Raw genomic sequence first — 19,467 nt, 5'->3', positions numbered from 1 at the left:
GTATAAAATTCATAATAAAATAATACAGTTCCAAGCTACATAGAATCCCATCCCGCATGACATTACGTTCCTCCCTTGGAATTCAGTTTCTCATATAAATTCAGCAAACTTTCCTTAATCCCTACTTTCAAGTCTTTTCAAAGACTTGGTGGAATTTTGGCAAGGGTCACTTTCACTAAAGTTTTACACTCATTGCTCACTCACGGACTATGTTTATACCAAAATTTTAAATCACTTGGGCCCCAAATATAGCGAGGAAAAAATTTCGACGGCGTGTGCATACCATGTTCCACGAAAAAGTTGAGTAAACAAGATTTCCTGTATTTTTTTATTGCCAAGCATGACGATAACATTGATATGATGAGATGCTTTCTCCAGAAATAAGTTGAAATTTGCTCATGTCTTCCTTCCTCCGAGGTCTCAGTTGCGAGGAGTGTGATGGTTCAAATGAAATGTTTTATGGAGAAATGGACCACCTGCTGTATTTCTGCAACGTGTTTATTTCGCTGCTGGAGATCACGTCATTATTATTAAGTTTATGGGAGTGCTTGCATTCCTTATACATAATATTATTGAGCAAGATATTTAAGAAGGATGGATGATAGACAGATGCATAATAATGAGCAAAAGAGGATTTCCAAGAGAAACAAAAAATGAAATGTTAAACGAAATTGGTTCGATATTCGGCTAAAAATACAGGAATAATTTTTTTCGTAATTTTGAAGTTGCAATCTTGAAGTGTTTACAAGAAAATTCGTAAACATTTGTTAAAAAACGAACAAAACTAGCATTTTTGCCTACAACATCTGCCAATAATTACACATCTTGCACACAATTCAATCCTCCTCACACACGCAATAACTACCTACAATTCCTCTCCCTTCCTACCTTTACTTTATGGAATTGCACCGAGTAAGTGGACTCAGTTAAAGCTACTTTACGATGTCAGACTAAGGAACCATTTTGACTTGACCATTTATTTCTTGGAGAAAAAAAGAAAGAGAGAAAGTGAATTGAGCCTGTGTCCCCTTGTGTTCACGTGAACTGTGTATTGTATCGCATTGCACCCTGCCTGCCTGCCATACGGCACCCACACCGTTCATGATATTGATGACAATGGAAATACGATTGGTCATGAAATAAAATAAAAAGCAACGGCTTTCCCCATCCATCCATTCAAGAGTGAGGTGCACACCGTACGCATCAGTTACATGCATGCATCGTTACAATACTGAGGGCGACTTTCTCTCCTCGTCAATCTTGCAACGAGTGCAATATACTCGAAGAAACTTGCAGGAGTCTCAATTTTACAAATTCATTGTGCAGTGTGTATCCCGACCAGCAGTGGCTGCGGAGGCTGTGAGGACATTAATATTGTAGGATAGAGAGGGAGGGGTTTGTATAACATGGGCAGATGATGGGGACATCGAACAACCCTGGGGACATTGTCCCTCTGTCCCCTCAAGCTTCCGCGGCCACTGACAGGAGGACCACTTCTGTTGGGCATACCCAATTCCTGAGTAAATTCAATGAGGTACTTTTGCCGAAATATTTAGGACCGTGGTGCAGTTTAGGTCCTTGTGTTCGTATATAAGTAGGGAAAAAAATCCAATCTGGAACCTGTACAGGAAGAAATAGGAGACAACAGGGGAGCGTAAAACGGCGATGCTTTTCCCCGACTGGCATGTCAACTCAATTTGGAGACGGGAATGCAACCCGAGGAGACAGGGGGTACAAAATACGACATTCTGTATTACATTGTTACACCACTACTTTCACCATTTTTAGGGGAACAAAAGTGCAGTTGGTGAGGTGCACTGCAGGATTAGGATAGATGTTCGGAGGAGAAAGGTGGTAGTCTAGGACATGAATTGCTACTTCGTGGTGGTGGGCGGATCACTACTAGACTTGAGATTTTTTGAAGGGGCTTATCCCCTGTTTATGGTACACCTTCCTTTTACAAGGAAAAATACCTTTGGAAAAAAAAAACGAAAATAGAGTATTTTTGTAATGAAATTGGGTGGAAGACAAGCACAGATTGATTTTACACTAACGATTACTAATATTTTGGAAATGATATGTAACACAAAACGTGTCCCTTTAGCGATTTAGTGACCCAATAATTGTCGAAAAATCCATTGTCTGCGTTCCCAATTCCCTGTGCAGGTTGGTGGTCCTGGTCCACGCGTCGTGAAACAGTTTTCAAGTTTATTTATTCATGCAGAAGGTGCAGTAACATGGACATTCCGTGACCATTCAACCCTCGCACTATCCAATTCCTTCCTTGCCTCCATGATACATAGCCACGTCGCATAATTTTGCCAGCAGGGTTCTCCAAACTTTGAAAATACCTATGCAACTTTATCAATTTTTTCTGGTGTGCTGTGTTCAGTCAACTTTGGCGTAAATAATTAAGACCTCACTTTTGCCAAGGTTTGCATTTACTTCGTTTTCATAGTCCTACTTCTTTTTTTTGCCCGTCCAATTTCTACGGTTGATTTGGTAAAACAAACCAAGCTACGAAATTCATCCGTCATGTCAAAATTGTACAGTAAACAGAATGCCAAGTTATCTTATGGATATACATGCCTCTCGAAACCGAGACCACTCTTCTGTGCATCCTGCTTGCTTTCATGTGTACACGGCCAGTCGAGAACAAAGGAATAAAAGTCTTTCATTCTGTTCCGTTATTCTGTTCAAGAATGCAAATCCTGCTGTCCATCTCGAATCCGTGGCATAACTATCGCATCCTCTCTCTAGTCGACCGATGCATATCACGTTGAGTTTCTAGGCTTGGTAAAGGATCGATCCACTTATTTCATGGCTGGTCAATAAAGCAGGAAAGGGATCAGGGTGCGTAAAAAAGTCGACTTTAACACAAAATTTGTAACACACATGTGTTGTTACAAAGTCAAAATTCACAACTTCACAAAAGAATTAAGGATATCCCCCAAAATTGGGAAATTTCACATCCAATTATTTCCTGACAGGGTGAAAGTACGCAATTTTCCGGTCACAATTTGCAACCCTGGCCACGGTACCTGACTGTCTCTCTCTCATGAAGTGTACGAGGCTCTCGGACCTAACAACATTTCTCGTTTTCCTAGTCTCGCTTTCTCTCTCCTCCTCCGAGATAAAGAGAGAAAGTCGGTATTCCTGCTGGACGATAAATATCTCTGCCTCCCTCGAAACCAAACCAACATTCTGCTTCCACCAAGAGACAAGAAAGTTCGCCCAGCACCACTATCTGTTCCTACATCACGTCCACATTGCGAGAAAGGTGGAACTGGACAAGGCAACAAAATCAATGAATGACTACGTACGTAGATATCTCTCCCACTTTCTTTGTAGTTTATTTCCTTAGAAGTTTGTGGCTGTTGTTGAAAATCGGAGGTCTTGAACTTGAAAGATAATTTATCTTGAATATTTTTTTAAGGAATTATTGAGTCTCCAATTTATAGTATGTATATTTAACTTAGCATACGCGTAATTATATCAGGATGAAGATCACCCCACGCACCTTCTCCCATAATTTGTCGCTTCTGGTCCCCCCAAAGGAAAAAGAAATTCTCCCCTAATAACTCTGGAGAGAATTTGGTAAAAATTGGACGGTAATCAACCTCATCCACCAGTTCAAAGGAAACTTTTGCATTTTGATGAACAAATAGATCTAGAAAGTTTGTCTCTCTCAAGTGGTGGTGGAGAGACTTAAAAACACTCAAAATTGAGCATTTCACGCATCCCGAGCTCCAAAAAGCATATGCATCCATGCCTTATCTCGTCCAACTATCTTTTGCTTAATGGCAACTTCACTTTGGCTCCTTGCTCTTATGTAGATTCCGTCCAAAAATAAATGAAGCCAACTATTTTAGGAGAGTCAAAAAGGAATAATAATATTTTTTCGAAATTTTTACAAATAGTTTTTTTTACCAAAAAATACTCAATTCCAAAAAAAACTTACTATCTAGTGTTTAATTTTAAATTATTATTTCTGAAAAAAACTAAACTGACTTTAAAATTCATCAAATCAATCTTAAATGTTTTTTTTGGATCTGCCCATTAGCAAAGTTCACAAAGTCTGCCTGCACTTTTTCTATTTTTATATAAATCTCCTCCTTATTTGTTACATACTTTATAGAAAAAAAGACAACAATTTTTGTGCATGTACATATTTTTCCTTGCAAAAGAAGAAGGCAACTATTCTTCCCAGAGCATAAAGCAAGTACTATTATTATAATAACATAACAAGAGAAAATCCGCTTCCGACTAGGACGATCCTTATTCTTTTCTCCTCATTCTTCTTCCCCTCCTCCTTGATCCAACCCATCATTACTTTGAACACAAGTACACGTCGTCCTAGTAGAAGTGGGTACAATAAGTGTATCTCCAAAAACTAAGCAAGAATGGGTTGGAAGATAACAAATTTTATAAGAAAAGTAAGTAGGCATGCAAGACAGCAAAAATAATGCCCGGGTAGAAATATGACAAAAAGAAGAGGGAATAAAGGCCCATGAGGTTGTACTTCCTCTCTCCCCCTCTCTCCTCCGCTCTCGTCTTAATGACCAAAAACCAAAAAGTTCACGAGATAGGAAATATTTCTGGAAAAATTGAAAAATTTTTGTGGGTGGACTAATTTTAAACCATTTATTTCTCTCGTCTTTGCCATAAAATTCGTCTTAATTTTTTCCTCCTCTTCATCTTCTTCTTTCTTTAGTACCAGGATTTCCCCAAATTTATGGAACCTCTTACTTACTTGCACCCGAAAATTTTATGTCTCACTCAAATCATCAAACCCAACTCAACTTTACCATTTTTCTCCAACCAGACATCTTTTTTGTCTCTCTTTTTCCCATAAACATAGAGATGAATTCTTATCTGGGGTACGAATCTGAAGTGTGGTGCGTAAGAGGGAAGGTGCGTATTATGGAGAAAGTTGACATTCATTTCATTATCCTATTCCATCACGCGTATAAAAAAAGCCAATACGCATTATGTAAGTCTCGAGTCTTCACTGTTTCTTTCAGTGGCCGCGGAAGCCGTGGGGACATTAACATTGTAGGATAGGGGAGGGAGGGGTTTAAATAACATGGGCAGATGATGCGGACATCGAACAACCGTTGGGACATTGTCACGCTTCCGCGGCCACTGGTTTCTTTTATAAGAATAAAGGGCTCCTTGAGAAAAAAAATCTAAATATACAAATCCTGCCACGCAGATTCCACACATTTTATTTTATTTTATGACAAAGTAATGGAAAAGAATGGAAAGAGATAAGCCAAATTGCTGGGGGAACAAGGGGAGGGTGACATTTTTAAGTAACTGGTTCGGATTCCGTGTCCCCGTGAGGAGCTAAGTAAGTCTAAATCTAAATCTAAGCAGGAAAGATGCAAAGAAACTGAGACGGTAGAAGATTTTAGAGATTTCGTCCCTCAAAGTCAGTTTGTTGTAAAGTAAATCTGCTCTCCACTTGACGAGACAGGAGAAAAGATTTGAACGAGACGTCGAGTGTCAAGTTCGAGTTAATGAGATTTTTATTATTCGTCTTCTTAGTTTTCCCAAGTTTTGTTAAGTCTGAATTCATTTTAGGTCTTATTTGGTAAAGGAATTATTTTTGCGATTCTTCGACGATGGATACAATTATTTTAGGAGGATATAAATATTCAATAATTGATAGATGAAACAGGATCTTCAGTCTACGATATAGTTTACGAATGACTGAAATTGGAAATTCGATGTAATTTCAATTTCAAATTTAAAATCCTACCAATTTTTCCCATCTGATTTCCAATACTTCTCCTCTGCTTCTCCCGATTCCATAATTGCTCAACTTTCCCTTACTTATTACCATCAGACTTTCCCCTCAAATAATAATGATACCTGCGATGAAAGACCTCGGTCGGTTTCTAGTTAACTACTCAATTCGATCATTTCTTTTGAAACTTTTTCATCCGGAAAAAATACTCCAAACTAACCAGACCACAAAACTTTAAATTCCTTCCTCAACTCGAGACATCAAGATAAACCCTCATACACCAAACCACACCACACTCAAGAGACGCAGGGGGGAGGGAAAGGGACACGCACGCCTGGTTTTACCCAAATTCTGGAAATTTTCCCTAATTTATGTAAATTTCTGGGCGTGTGCGTGTGTATGTCCCCGAAAAGAGGAGAGTTGATTAATGAACACACACAGTCTAATTAGTGGCATGCTTGGTTTGGTTTGTACTCTACGACTAGTAGTTCGTCGTCTTGCTTCATTACATGGTTTACTCCAAGTTCAACATCATCATCTGCATCTACATCTCCTCAGTTCTTTCCCGAATTGAAAGTTGAATGCGAAAAGATGCTGCTGTGCTGTTCACGCATTCATCCATTCATTTATTCCTAGTTTGTGGTATGGTGACGGTGGTAGGCGAAATTATAAAATTGAGAGGAAGGAAGCACCACCAGCTAGCAAACATTATTGAAAATGAGAAAGTTTTCAGTCTAAAACATTGAAATCAGCAGCAGCAGAAATGTGCGTGTAGTTTCACGAAAACTTTTTGATTTTGATTTATTTTAAGGAAAATCATCACGTTGATGAACTGAATGAATTAAAACGTCACCAACAGAAGGAGGAGAAGATTAGACTAAAACATTACGAATCTCTTAGAATAATCTTAAGAAATTTGAATTCTTGGTCTCTCGCTCGTTAAGATTTTAGTGCTCCCATGCTTTTTACAACCCCAATAATAAACCAGAAAGATGGATGGTGATGATGATTCGTCAATTTTTTGCCATTTTCATAATGCCAGCATGACATCGGTTTTAGCGGAGAATTAGTCTAGAAGTCACAATCAAGCCGTTTTACACTTTTAGTTCATACATTTCTTAAGCGTTTAATACGTTAATCTCGAATGTATGTTGTCGAATCGTGAAGATTTGGGCACTTGCTTGCTTGCTTATGCTGCACTGCACTCTTCTCCACCATAAAGTGAGGGAGAAAGCAGTAAATCTAAAGTAATGGCCCGTTGCAGGGTCTACTAATACGCCATAAAGTATTTTACTACTGAACCTCGTTCGACGTCCCATCTTGAGAAGAGTCAGCACTTTTAGTTAGCACAGTTTTACCCTGTGGTGTGGTGTGGTGCAAAAGGAATTAACAGAACAGACCGAAGGAGAAAATCCAGCCAAATGAAGGAAAAGCTGTAAAAGAGTTAATCTCGCGGATTTTAGGGGAAATTTGGCCAATTCAGGAGTAATGAATTCAGGACTGTAAATTTATGACGGATGATCCGATACGGTTGGTGACAATATGGGCGAAATGGGCGAAATGAAAGTCGTGACGGATGGAAGGAGACGTCTTGTTTTGCAAATTTTGAAGAAATTGGAGCGATGGGTTGGAGAAGATAGTCGTCGTCGTATAAGGCTCATTAAATTAACTGTTTTATTACCCCGTGTGCACATATGCATGATGACGACGTTGCCAATTATGCGATGAAAACCTGGATGAAACTGGAGTGTCGGATTTCAAACGTGGGTAAATTTGAGTGAAAACGTAACAAGTTCCATATTCCAGGTCTCCAGTTACATACACTATCATCAACTAATTTAATTCCTTTTTGCCATTAAAAAAGTAAAATTTTCATAACATCTAGCGGATGTATGTAACCAATCGACAAAAAGTTTTCGTAATCAGTTATCAGTGTCAAAATCTTGGCCAACTTTCACTCAAAACATTGAAATAATGGCGCACACATCAGGACAACCACCCAACAACGATTTCATTCAATTTCGATAATGACACACATGCCATCAATCGATACGCGATTAATTCTTGAAGGCAGAGCAGAGTCATACATAAGCTCACCAAATGCAGTGGATGGTGGTTGGTTGGGAGAAAGCAGTTGTAAACAGTTCACTGTCTTTATCATCGAGCGTTCAACTTGATTCATTTCTTTCTTTTTGTACGTGGTTTGGTCGGGTTTCTGGTTTAGCGAATAATAATAATCTCTACTTTGTGACATGACAAAAACTCAGACTGGTCGTCGTACCGACTGATTGTTATACGGCTCCCGGGAGGGTCTAGCTATGCGTACGAGGCCATTATTTCGCTACTACATGCGTCGTGCGGGTAGTTAAAGTTGTAATTCGAAAATTGTGGAGTAAAAAAAACTTCTTTTTAGTGGAGAAACAGGAAATAGAAATTTTTTGTAAAGAAATGTTACAGAAATTTTTTGTAAAGAAATGTTTCCTCGGCAAGGTCAGGTCAGCAGATCGGATGCAACTTAATCTCTCTCGTCTTATCTTGACCAGGCAAGTGAGTGACCATCATTAGTACCTAGTTAACCAATACGACCAAACTTTTCCCTCTCCGCATCCCTTTAGTACTCCCCCTTAAAGACAAAGATTAGCCAAAACGGTTAAACTTTTCGTCTTGGTGGTCGTGGTCATTTCCGTCTTTGGTAATAATGCTTTCTCCCCGACATGACATGACATTAGTGGAAAAGACTCTTTTGCCGATTGGTCCACGAGAACGAATGTGCAGCCAGCTCGGTCACATCGTCTTGGTCGGACAGACATTAGGACTCTTAATGTCAAGTGACCAATACTCGTAGAACTTCCCCTTCAATGGGCAACTGTCCACTTTATCTCTCCCACTACAGTTTTTTACACAAATTACACCCCAAAAACTTGGTGGACCGGGGGTGGGTTCGATTCAGTCTACCATTTTACTACTTTCTCCCAGTAAAGGAATAAAAGTACGTTCAAGTTTCTCCGATCACATCCTCATCTCCAAATCACACCTAGTTTCCTACTTCCTACTATTGCATGACACTGAAAAACTATTTTGTAAAAAATATGCCAAGAAATTCCACATTGAAACCCTCCCCAATTAATCTTATCCTCCCAGTCTGGGATAAAAATTGGAATTCAATTCAATCCGAGTTCTTTTTTATTCTCCATCCTTGCAGCTGGTTCAGTTTTAGAGAGCCGAACTCGGAAATAAATCCTTTTGTAGTGGGAGGAGGAGGAAGAAGAAAAGACATTTATTTGACACTTGCGTCTGTATTTTCAAACTAAATACAGCAGCCAACGGTTGAATTATTTATGTGTAATTTATTGCAGTGCAGTTGTTCGCTACTAAACAATAATGCACGCTTGGGTGAAAGTCAGAGTTGGAAAGTCATCATCCAGAACGAACCCGAGAAAGTGCTGGGTTGGAAGGAAATTGTAATTAATGATGATGATGACGCAACTAATGGATCGCCATTCCGTATGTGCAACGTACGTACGTATTTAGCCTTGGATAGATAATTACAGAGAGAGATGAAATGATTAAAAAGTTCAGGGGTGCAATGTAATAAGTTGTATTTATGGAATCATTTTTGACACTCGTTTTTTAAAAATGTCTGTCGAACCAAATAGCAAATGGTTGTGGTACTAACGACCTTTTAATCAGGATGAGGAGAGGGTGATGGCGTGTAATCTGTATTAAAATCGTGAGTCGTAATGTGTTCAAAAATTGGAATGGAAGGGCAAAATGATTATTGATGACGTACAGATGAAAGAGAGATAAGGATAAAATTGTTGCATAATAGTGTAAAAAAATAATAAGCTTTACTTTCATAATTTTTTTTTATAGATTTTTGATTTTTACCATAAATTACGAATTGTACTTATTTATAACTTTCTTCCACCCACCACAAATAAACCACATATGTAGTCGCTACACATATTATTATCATTTGTAACAATAAAAAATCCCATAATTTCATAATTCCATCCAAACATGCAAACTTGAATACAAATTTTATTATTCATGTAACAGCACTCGTTCATTCACTATACGCATCTATTTATACACCTTCCCCGACTAACTACCACTCTTTCCATCGACTACTCGATATGTTATTAAAGTTTGAGTGGAGTAAAAGTAACACGAAAATGAGATGCTTTCACATTCCTCTTACCAATAAGTGACTGAATGAGGATAACTGATCGCCTTTAAATTACACCTTTCACACAAATGCCCATTATCAACTCCCACAGAAATGAAGCTGCACGACATAACTAAAAGCAGAAATATGGTCAAGTTCTCGGATAAAATTACGCGTGATGGCGATTTTACTCAAGCTTCTTAGCATTCCATTCACTCCCAACTTCATGAATTCCTTCATATAACTAACTGTCAACCTACCTACATAACTTGGTATGTGTCCCCTTTTCATTAGAAAAAATTACCCCTGCTTAAAAAAACACCACATTTCATACATACATTTGGTTCGCCACGGTCATTTACTTTTTGAGGGCAATTTGTCCTCCTCAAGTTTTTGTCAAACCAAACTTGATTAATAAATACTTTTACTTTTGCATAAATCACCAACAATTTTAATTTATGGGACAACGACAACGTGAGAAACGAATATTGATTGTGGTCACATATTAAATGAAGGGATGGATTTAATGGACCGTTTTAAACGAACGAGGCCCAATTTATTAAAGTTTTAGTGTTCTCACAGCAGCAGCATCTGGGCACCAGTAAAATGACGAAGGGCATATATTAATGTGATCCATTGGTCCGTAACCTGCCCTGATTTTTTTCCTTGCCGAACGACAAGAAGAGTTGTTATTATTCGGTCGTGAATGATGTTACTGCTTAAAATCAGTCCAGGAAAAAAAGTGGCGAAAGCCATTACACAGTTCCAGACCAGGAGTTTCTCAACCTCTTTTTATGCCGCAGTGTCACTGTCAACGCTAAAAGGCATTTTAGTTAATAATGTTCTGCCAGCTCCGAGACTCCGAAACTCCGAGCGAGTCAAATATTGCAGGTTGACATTGCACTCTTCTTGATGTCTTAATGGAGCAAAATTGGAAAAAAATACAATTAAGGTCTCGGGTTCAAAAATCTTGCGGTTTTGGCATCACTTTGTGGGTGAGGATACAAATTTCAATTGACTTTCAGAAATGTAAGTAAAACTAAAATCTTCAGGAGCGTGAATTTAGATTATTTTTCAATTTATTTTGTATTACTATATGGGACTCATACAACCTAATTTATTATTTTTAATTTGTTTATTCCTTATTTTCTAAATTGGCAACTAACTCTTACAATTTCAAATTCAAACTTTTCATTGTTAAAAATAACGATATTAAAATTTCAAAATATTCAAAAATCCAAATTTCGAAAAAAATATTTAAATTGCATCCTTTCCAACCATCCCAAAAATCTTTCTCTTCTCTTCCTGCTCCACAAAACAAAAAAATCTTCCCAATCCCACAACCTACACACGCATTTCTCTATCTCTTCTCCTCTCCACAAATACTTTGGAAGCCCATTAATCAGAAAATGCACACTTAATGGAGTGGGAAACGGCAGCCTGATGGATATGGACGAATGGGTTTAGTGCGGCTGGTCATAAGTTAAAGTGTCATTTCCACAGTCATGAAATGTACCCCGACTTTGATGAATCTCCACATGCATGCAGTACAGAAAATGCTAAATGCTACGCAATATACGCGGAAAAATACACCCACTTTTTTGCTCCTGCAGTTGAGACCGAACCAAAAAGAGAATGCAGTTCATACGAACCATTCGGTTAAATCGAGACCCTATACATATTATTTTTGTTGTTTGACATTACACCAGTCATCGTCATCCCAGGGCACGTCAAATTCACACGAAACTTCACTTATGCGTGAAATGTTGTGTCCATTCTACCACAAAATTGTGACATGATCTCTGCGCCGATGGATGGGGGAGGTTTGTTGTGCATGTTTACTTTCCAGGGTTAATTTTAGTGTGAATAACTGTATCAAAAACAGAAGGGAAAGTTTTTGTTATATTTATTTTATGTGTATTTTCTCTCTCTCGACGGTGTATGTAACATTAAAATACATATATTTTGGTTTTGAGTAAGCCTCACTTTTTGCTGGTATTTTCAACTTGCATGCAATTACGAAACGGAATATAATGAAGTGCATGGCACGCCTTTTCCTCATTCCATTCCACATCCATCTAATTCCCAGAGTTGGAATGGAATTTATTTTCCTTTGATATTGCATTTCACTCACTTCATTCCAGGGCTAGTTGAAAAATTAGTCGAGTCGTTTCCGACCTGAATATGGAAGGAGGTAAGGTATTTAGATTTAGGTACGTAAGAAGAAGGATTATTATTACTCGGGGCTTATCGAGTTAGCGATAAGCTAACCTAACCAAGGAAAAGTGGAACGAAGTTTAGAAATTGTAAATCGTTTTTTAAACAACTTGGTCAATTTGAAAATAAATTGTCAAATATTGACCGAATCAATTATTCCTTGAGAGAGTAGAGATTAAAATCACCATCAATTTCAATTACATACTTCCTGCAGGACGAACTTAAAATTTAAATTGCTAGTAATCAAGAAGTCAACTGGGTTCGATATCGGGTTGAACATTGGCTTGAATAAAGTTATCTTCTTCTCTCTATTCGTCGGTCCAACCAACAAAAGAAAAACTTTACTTTTGTTTCTTCCTGAACTTCACATGCAGCAAGTTTCGGTTAACTTTGAATGAATGCGAGTAGAGTATACGTAAAATAACGGAAACCATTTCCCAGTTGGGTTGCTTTTCAGGAGTGAATTCGTGAAAATAAATTGATTCGGTCGGTTCAGATTCATTGAATTGGATGCATTCCTCACTTTCTGAATCGCGTGTTTGACGTGGTATGAATGAAATTCTATAACCGTTGTGGTAAAAACAAGGGAAAATACTTCCTTATTTTTTGCGTGTTTTTGGTTGGACCTATATATTTTTTAAAATTTGCACGAATATATTTAACACTACAGAAAACTAAATAGTTAATCTTATAAGTTTCCAATTTTTTCCCAAAAATTCGACTCTATTCACTTTCTTCCTACTTCCTCCAAAATTATATACTCGACTTCTTTTCGCCACTGTTTTCGTATTCTTTGAAGTGTTTCTAGCCCGAGGGAAGGAAAACCATCAATTTGCCACAATAAATAAATCTCCCCAAGCCATCTCCATTCTATACCAATTCTTCTCTTCCGTGGTCTTATTGCGTATTGGGCTGGCGTGATGTGATGTGATCCGACTTCCGAACCGAGACTCGCTCCTCATCACATCTCTTTGTCTCGCTTTTTTTTCTCCGTACTTTACATTCTTCAAAGAGAATTGTATGATGATGATGATGTAATCCACTAGTGTGTAAATAAATAACGAGGCTAGTACTGCTCAGATTGCAAAATTTAGTATGTATGGCCAAAAGAAATTGCGAATCTCTGCCAATTCCTGGCATGTATAAACCTCTTGGATGAAAGATAAGTGAACCATTCATTTGTTTGTGTTTGAACAAAAAGGCTTCTTTTTTATGGAACATCATTAAACTAAAATGTCGTTTTAATTTTAATTTCCTCTTTGTGTTTATCATAAATTTTCCGACTTTTGTAATATCGAGTAGTGCATGTGCCAACTTTATGGCGGCCGTATAACTGTGAAACGGGATCATCTTTTTACCCTCTCGTAATGCCTCGTTGGCTGGTTGGTTGGTGTAAATAACGAGATAAAAATAGGATTAAAGGCAACAAGCAGTAAAATAAAGTGGGAGACAATAACTCCAACTTTAAAACCTCTTTCTTCTTCATTTTCTTTGTGGCAGATCGACCAGCCCGACACGAAGAAAAACAGAAAGAAGAAGAAATAAAATGAAGGAGAGATAACAGCTTATCTTAATTCTTACGGTTTGCTTACTTTACTCTGCTTGCTTTTTTCCCTTACTCGCTATAATCTAACTATGTACGTAACATCCATTAAATTCCAGACTGAGATAAGTTCGCAATAAAGAAAGTAGTGCAATGCAATCAGGAGATAATGGAACCAAAAGACCAGACCTGGAGCGAAGGGAGCCTTTGTTTTTCAAAGGCTTACACACGTTTTTGCCCGTGTCTAGAGGAGATTGAGTGAGATGACATTTGACTCTTTTTTACCCTGAGAGATGTATGGACACGGTTTAAGCCCATGGTGGCTAATGGGTCTTTCGGGATTGGGACCCACCACACATGACTTTTCTCAAATGTCAAATGTGTTCGAATTAATGGGAGAATATTAAATTATTTATTCCTTTTGAATGGGAAGTATTACTTATAAAGTAAATATTTAGTCTGGATGGGAAAATCACTTTTTTCAATTTAATTTTGAAATTATGTTAGATTCAGGTTGCATTTTGCAGAGATATTTGAGAGACTTGTTAATTATAATGATCTCTCGAAAATTATTAGAACTTGTCACTCTCGAGGGAAATGTCTGATTTGTCAGAAGTAAATGTCAGTTTTTTGTTGGGATGAAATATTACGAGGAGGAAAATGTCAATTTCGCTGGGTAATTTTGTTATTATTGAGAGAGGAAGACGACAAAGATGAAAATAATGATATTTTAGAATATTACAGAAGTGCAAAGATATATACGGTCCTCTTTTGCAAGTTAAGGAAAAATATGAAATTATATGAAATGAAATCAATTTACATAGATGCCTTTTAACCCAAATTCACATTTAGGAAATTCGAGTCCGCCACGTAATTTGACTCTTAAATTTTTCTCTCTTTAGAAACCACGGTCCGGCAGACGATCTTATATTTTCTCTTATTCACAATCATAACGACTCGTTCCCACAAACAAACAAATCTATCTGTTTAATAGTTTTAAGGGACATGGTCGGCCCTACATCAGTCCTTGATAAAAGGCAAGTGTGTCTTGTCTCGTTAATGCGTAACGTAACGTATGCTCCAGAATTTAATGACCCGATGGGACCACCCTTGAACCCCTTTCGTTTCTATCAGCACTTTTGTTATCTGCTAATTTATTACGGCCGAGGGTCCAGTCCACCCTTGCCACGGGTACGCAGTCAACAACCAGCCTGGATCGCGGGTGTCCTTTTAAGGGGACATGAAATGCAATGAAAGTTCATTTCCCACTGGAATACGTGCAGAATACACAAGGGACCCCTTAGAAATAGGACTCCCTTCTCTTTTTACCAAAAGGGACACGTGGGCTTCTTTTTTGATTTGGTCACATTGTGTGCGTAGTATTGATGGACATGGGAACGGATTTCAGACAAAGAGGGATCGTATTAAAGGAAAGGAGAAGAACCAAAACTAAATAACAATTAGGAATTTATATGTGCATTTGTATATTTATGTATTTACGTACATACATCATTAATAAAAGAGAAAAGTTTTTTAGCAGCGTTATTCTGAATGAGAAGTTTTTACAGGGTGGGGTTATCGGAGGAGATGATTATACACATTGCTTCATGTGGGAAATAAAATGCATTATCATATTGTCAAACGTAATGAATTGAAAATACTAACGATGCTTCCTGTATGTAGGGACCATAAATTAGGGCAGGAAGAAGACCCCTTTAGAAGAGCGTCGTTCTCTCATTTGTATGAATTTTTAAAATTACAAAATATTTAAAAAGCGATCAAATTATTATTTAAATAAATAGCTACTGCAATGTGTTGATTTATGACGTCTCTAAAAATCATGATGATGAACAAGCATTAGAAACTGCTTTGCAAGTTAACCTTAACTTTTAATTATGGGGGCAAAGATCCTTCATGAATGTGTGATAAGCAGTAATAATTGGATAAGCTACTATTCTCCATTGTTATGTTACCTACTCTGTTTTCCCAAATTGATAATAACAACAAATTCACTAAATCCTATTGACTAAAAAATCCCAAAGTCATCACTTTCTTCACATTTCTATTCAGCATGAGAATTCATTTTTTTCACCGTAAGTTGGGTGGAGATGACCCAAATCCATGCACATTGATTCATTTTATTCATTTCGGAAACCAGCAGCTCTCTTCTCTCTCACGATTAATCATATTTCATACTTTATCCTCCAGTCCCATATATACCCGTTTTCCATATTAAAATGAATAAGTGAAGAACGCGAAATGAAATGAATAAATGGTTGCTTATTCTGATGAAGTGTGTGTGTGTGGAGGATTTCGTGTCGAAAGCAATTCAAGAAGATTCCTTGATTGATAAGAAATAGGTTGGCAGAATCGGATGTGTTTCATACAGTTGGGCTGGATCACACCACATTTAGCACAGGCATTACAAATCCAGGTGGGGAAAGGGTTACCTAACGCTAATAAATACTGCACTGCACCAACAACCATTCCATTATGATACCATCGTATGTATAAGGACCATTTTAACCAAGCCGTTCATTTCACCTGGTGAAATCTCCCAGTAATAAAAATCTAATACTGATATGGAGAAAAATGTCACACGAAATTTTATGGTTGAATTTACACAGGGTAATAAATCTGTATTATTTTTATTTTCGGAATGTTGCAAACGAGAATGAGATAGATTTTAGTTGAGATTGAGATTGCCCACGGAAAGTTGCACGTAGCCGAATGGTGAAAGATTTTTAACGCAAAAAGCAAACTAAAAATAATTTAAACCTGCAAAATATATTGGCAATTTGCTCCCATATTTATGTCCAATCCAGTAAAAAAACTAGACCTGAATACGTATTTACCTGTGTCGATAGTAATAATAACTGGTTACCAATTCACCAATGCGGTAATAAATAGTGGGTGCGAACAAAGTATGAAAAGTGATGATAATATGATAATGACAGTGTTTGAGGTGCCCGTCATAAAAGACTAGTGTAGTGGATTTATAGAGGACATGTCATAAATCGTCGTCGTTGGAGCAGTCAAGTCATCTATTGCTTACTTTAACCAGCCACTTATACGTACATACAAACTCTGTATACGTAGTAAAAGTCAGTCACTTTCTCCTCAAGAAATTCCAGTCTAGCTCCTCGACGGCGGAAATCGAACCGTGGGGCTTCCCCTCCTGACCTGAATATTAAACTTAATCACCTTCGCTTTTGTCATAAATCAATGTAAATTCACCTCTGATTATTATATTATTGACAATTCATCGTCCCGATGAAAATGGGTTTTTAAATTATTTCACAACTTTTACTGGTCACCTTTGACATTTCCAGTTCAAAACTTAAGACCTTCTGTTTTACCAAAAAGTAAATAAATTCTTAATTTCAATCAAGGTTGTCAAAAATGAGTGAGCTAGGATACGTACGTTGCCAATTTGCCAACCGGAAGTAATACAAGGAAAAAATTGAATTCATTTCATTCCATTCTTCCCTTTGTTACATTTTGGCACAGGTTTGACAGCTCATTACTTGAGATGAATTACGCATAAAACGTGCCATATTGACGAACTGCCGGCCGTCTACTTTGTCCTCGACGTTCTCATTATTGCCACGATTTCAGTAGTAGAGAAAGGATAACATTACGTGTCACTTTCCCATTACGGGAAAAAGGTAGGCATGTAACTCTAGCCCGGACTTTAGCCTGGAGAACTAGTAGGATTTGCAAAGTAGACAATTCTACAATATTATTATTCCTCGTGAACAAACGAAAACGCTCATTGTTTTCGAACATCACGCGACGACCGAGCATAGAAATTTTTGTTGTTTTTACTCAACAGGACATGTAATTTAATCTAGGAACATTTGCATAATCCAATTAGCTCGTTCAAACAGTAATTAATTATGATTTCGAGACCCTCGTTTAATAAGTAAGCAACACTTATTAAAAAGGTTTAAAAAGTTTTACATGTTGCGGTTACCTTTGATAATAAAATAATTCGTTCCTGCGAAGATCACGACCACCTCACCGAAATCCTGTCCTGGGCAACTTTCTCCTTAAGAAGAATGGAGCTATCCATCCAAGTCCATGATCCCAATTTCTTCCGTCCTGTCGGTAGGATTACTTTACTTCGAAGGGGAAATAAAAGCACGGTGTATCTAGTTTTTTTACACTTTTTCTCGAAACGGTCTCCTGATTGAGTGAGTGATTGCCAGAGAGAGAGAGAACTAGGCTAAGTGGGCATTTGTCACTTTTTGAGTCACAAGTTAACTAAATAAGTTCTTTTTTTCTTGGACGAAACGAAAGTGAAAGATTGTCCGCATCCAGTGTCCACGTCCACGGTGGGGCTAAACCAACATTAAATGTGGCAACGATACCCAGCACGCTTCTTACTTATTTTTCCAGAGGTTTTCGTCCAGAGAGTGAAATATCACTTACTTCCACACATACAAACACACACAATACTTATCCTGGGCAAAGTTAAGAATTAAAGTTTAAGCAGGAAAAAGTGCTTTCTTACAGAGGAGAGAAAGTCAAACTGAGTTAGGAGGGCGAAGCTAGAATTTTAAAGAGTTTTCTCTCCAACAAAGTTTCTTTTTTCCACTATTGAGAAATCCAGTCCAATTCAATTCACATAAAGTGAAATGAAGAAGGAAATAAAACACCGCAAAACTGTTTTTACTGCCCGGATGTAAACTGCTACGTGGCGAATAAGTCGGGCACTTTATTTGAAAACCTTTATCTAAAAAGTTGGTAGCTTGGAGGAGGAGGAAGTTGAAATGCAAAAAATGAATGAATGAATGGTCTCACTTTTCCGAGTGGAAAATAAACGCGAGAATTGAGACGATGACACGATGTGGCTGCTGATGGGCTCGTTCCTTCCTTCACAAAGTCTGGAACACTACTGGTTCGGGTGAGCGAGGAAGTTGGGTATTTGAAGGGAAAAGGGAGACCAGTGTGAGAATCGGTTTGTGCATTTGTATGGAGAGTGAGGAGGAAGGGAAGGAAATGGAAAGTGGTGGTGAGAAATAAATTGTATACGGTTTTTGGTGGAGATGAAGTTAAATAGTTTAGTTGTGATCAGCAGTAAATGTGAAATACCCAAAACGAAATACATCAATCTAGTATCCATTATTATAGAGATTTTAACAAATCCAAAATTATTTGTAGGACGTTGAAGTATGACATATTTTGGATTTTACATGTTACAATTATATTTCATGAGGCATTGAAATAATTTTTTTTAAAGATTTTACCTAATCCTAAGTTAGAGTCTTTCACCTACGTGTATGTTTGACTGAATTATTTTTTTGCAAAAAAAATTAAGTGTGTTGAAAACTACACCGCTATCAACTTCTTGATCGGTATAAAAATATAGCATTTATTTATCCTCAATTGTAAATTCCAATTTTAGCCTGTCGATAAGTTTGATGAGAAAATATACTATTGAAATGTTGTTAAAATCGGTTGTAACGAATGCATTCAATTATTTTAGGAGAGAGACATGAAAGTATGATTAAGCTCATAATTTTAAATGGAAGTGTAATAGTAAATTAGCGAATAGTAAATTAATAAATAGCGTTAATACAAATTATTTGTGTTGTAACGTAAAATTTCATAAAAGTAGAATTATACAAAAAAATGCATTACAAAAACGCCAGTGTCAATTTTTGCAGTACAAAGGAATTAACCAAATTAGAAGATTAAATGTATCAAGCTCGGAAATATCTAAATATTAAGATATTTAGACACTAAGGTGCTGAAAATTTGAGCAAACAGTATTCATTCATA

At 37.3% G+C, this 19,467-nt stretch overlaps 1 protein-coding gene across 1 annotated transcript in view; it reads right to left on the bottom strand.

Annotated features, from left to right (window-relative positions):
- The window catches only part of LOC118434467, a 29,771-nt gene extending 11,181 nt beyond the window's left edge, over positions 1-18,590 (bottom strand). Inside the window, exon 1 of the mRNA XM_035848080.1 lies at positions 17,657-18,590. The gene's annotated coding sequence lies outside the window, so the exon portion shown is untranslated. The remainder of the gene's footprint in view (positions 1-17,656) is intronic.
- Between the last annotated feature and the right edge of the window lie 877 nt (positions 18,591-19,467).

Source organism: Folsomia candida, unplaced genomic scaffold, assembly GCF_002217175.1.
Source record: "Folsomia candida strain VU population unplaced genomic scaffold, ASM221717v1 Fcan01_Sc002, whole genome shotgun sequence".
Classification (NCBI taxonomy): domain Eukaryota; kingdom Metazoa; phylum Arthropoda; class Collembola; order Entomobryomorpha; family Isotomidae; genus Folsomia; species Folsomia candida.
The sequence above is the reverse complement of the archived record's forward strand: the minus strand, read 5'-3'. Positions and strand labels throughout refer to the sequence as shown.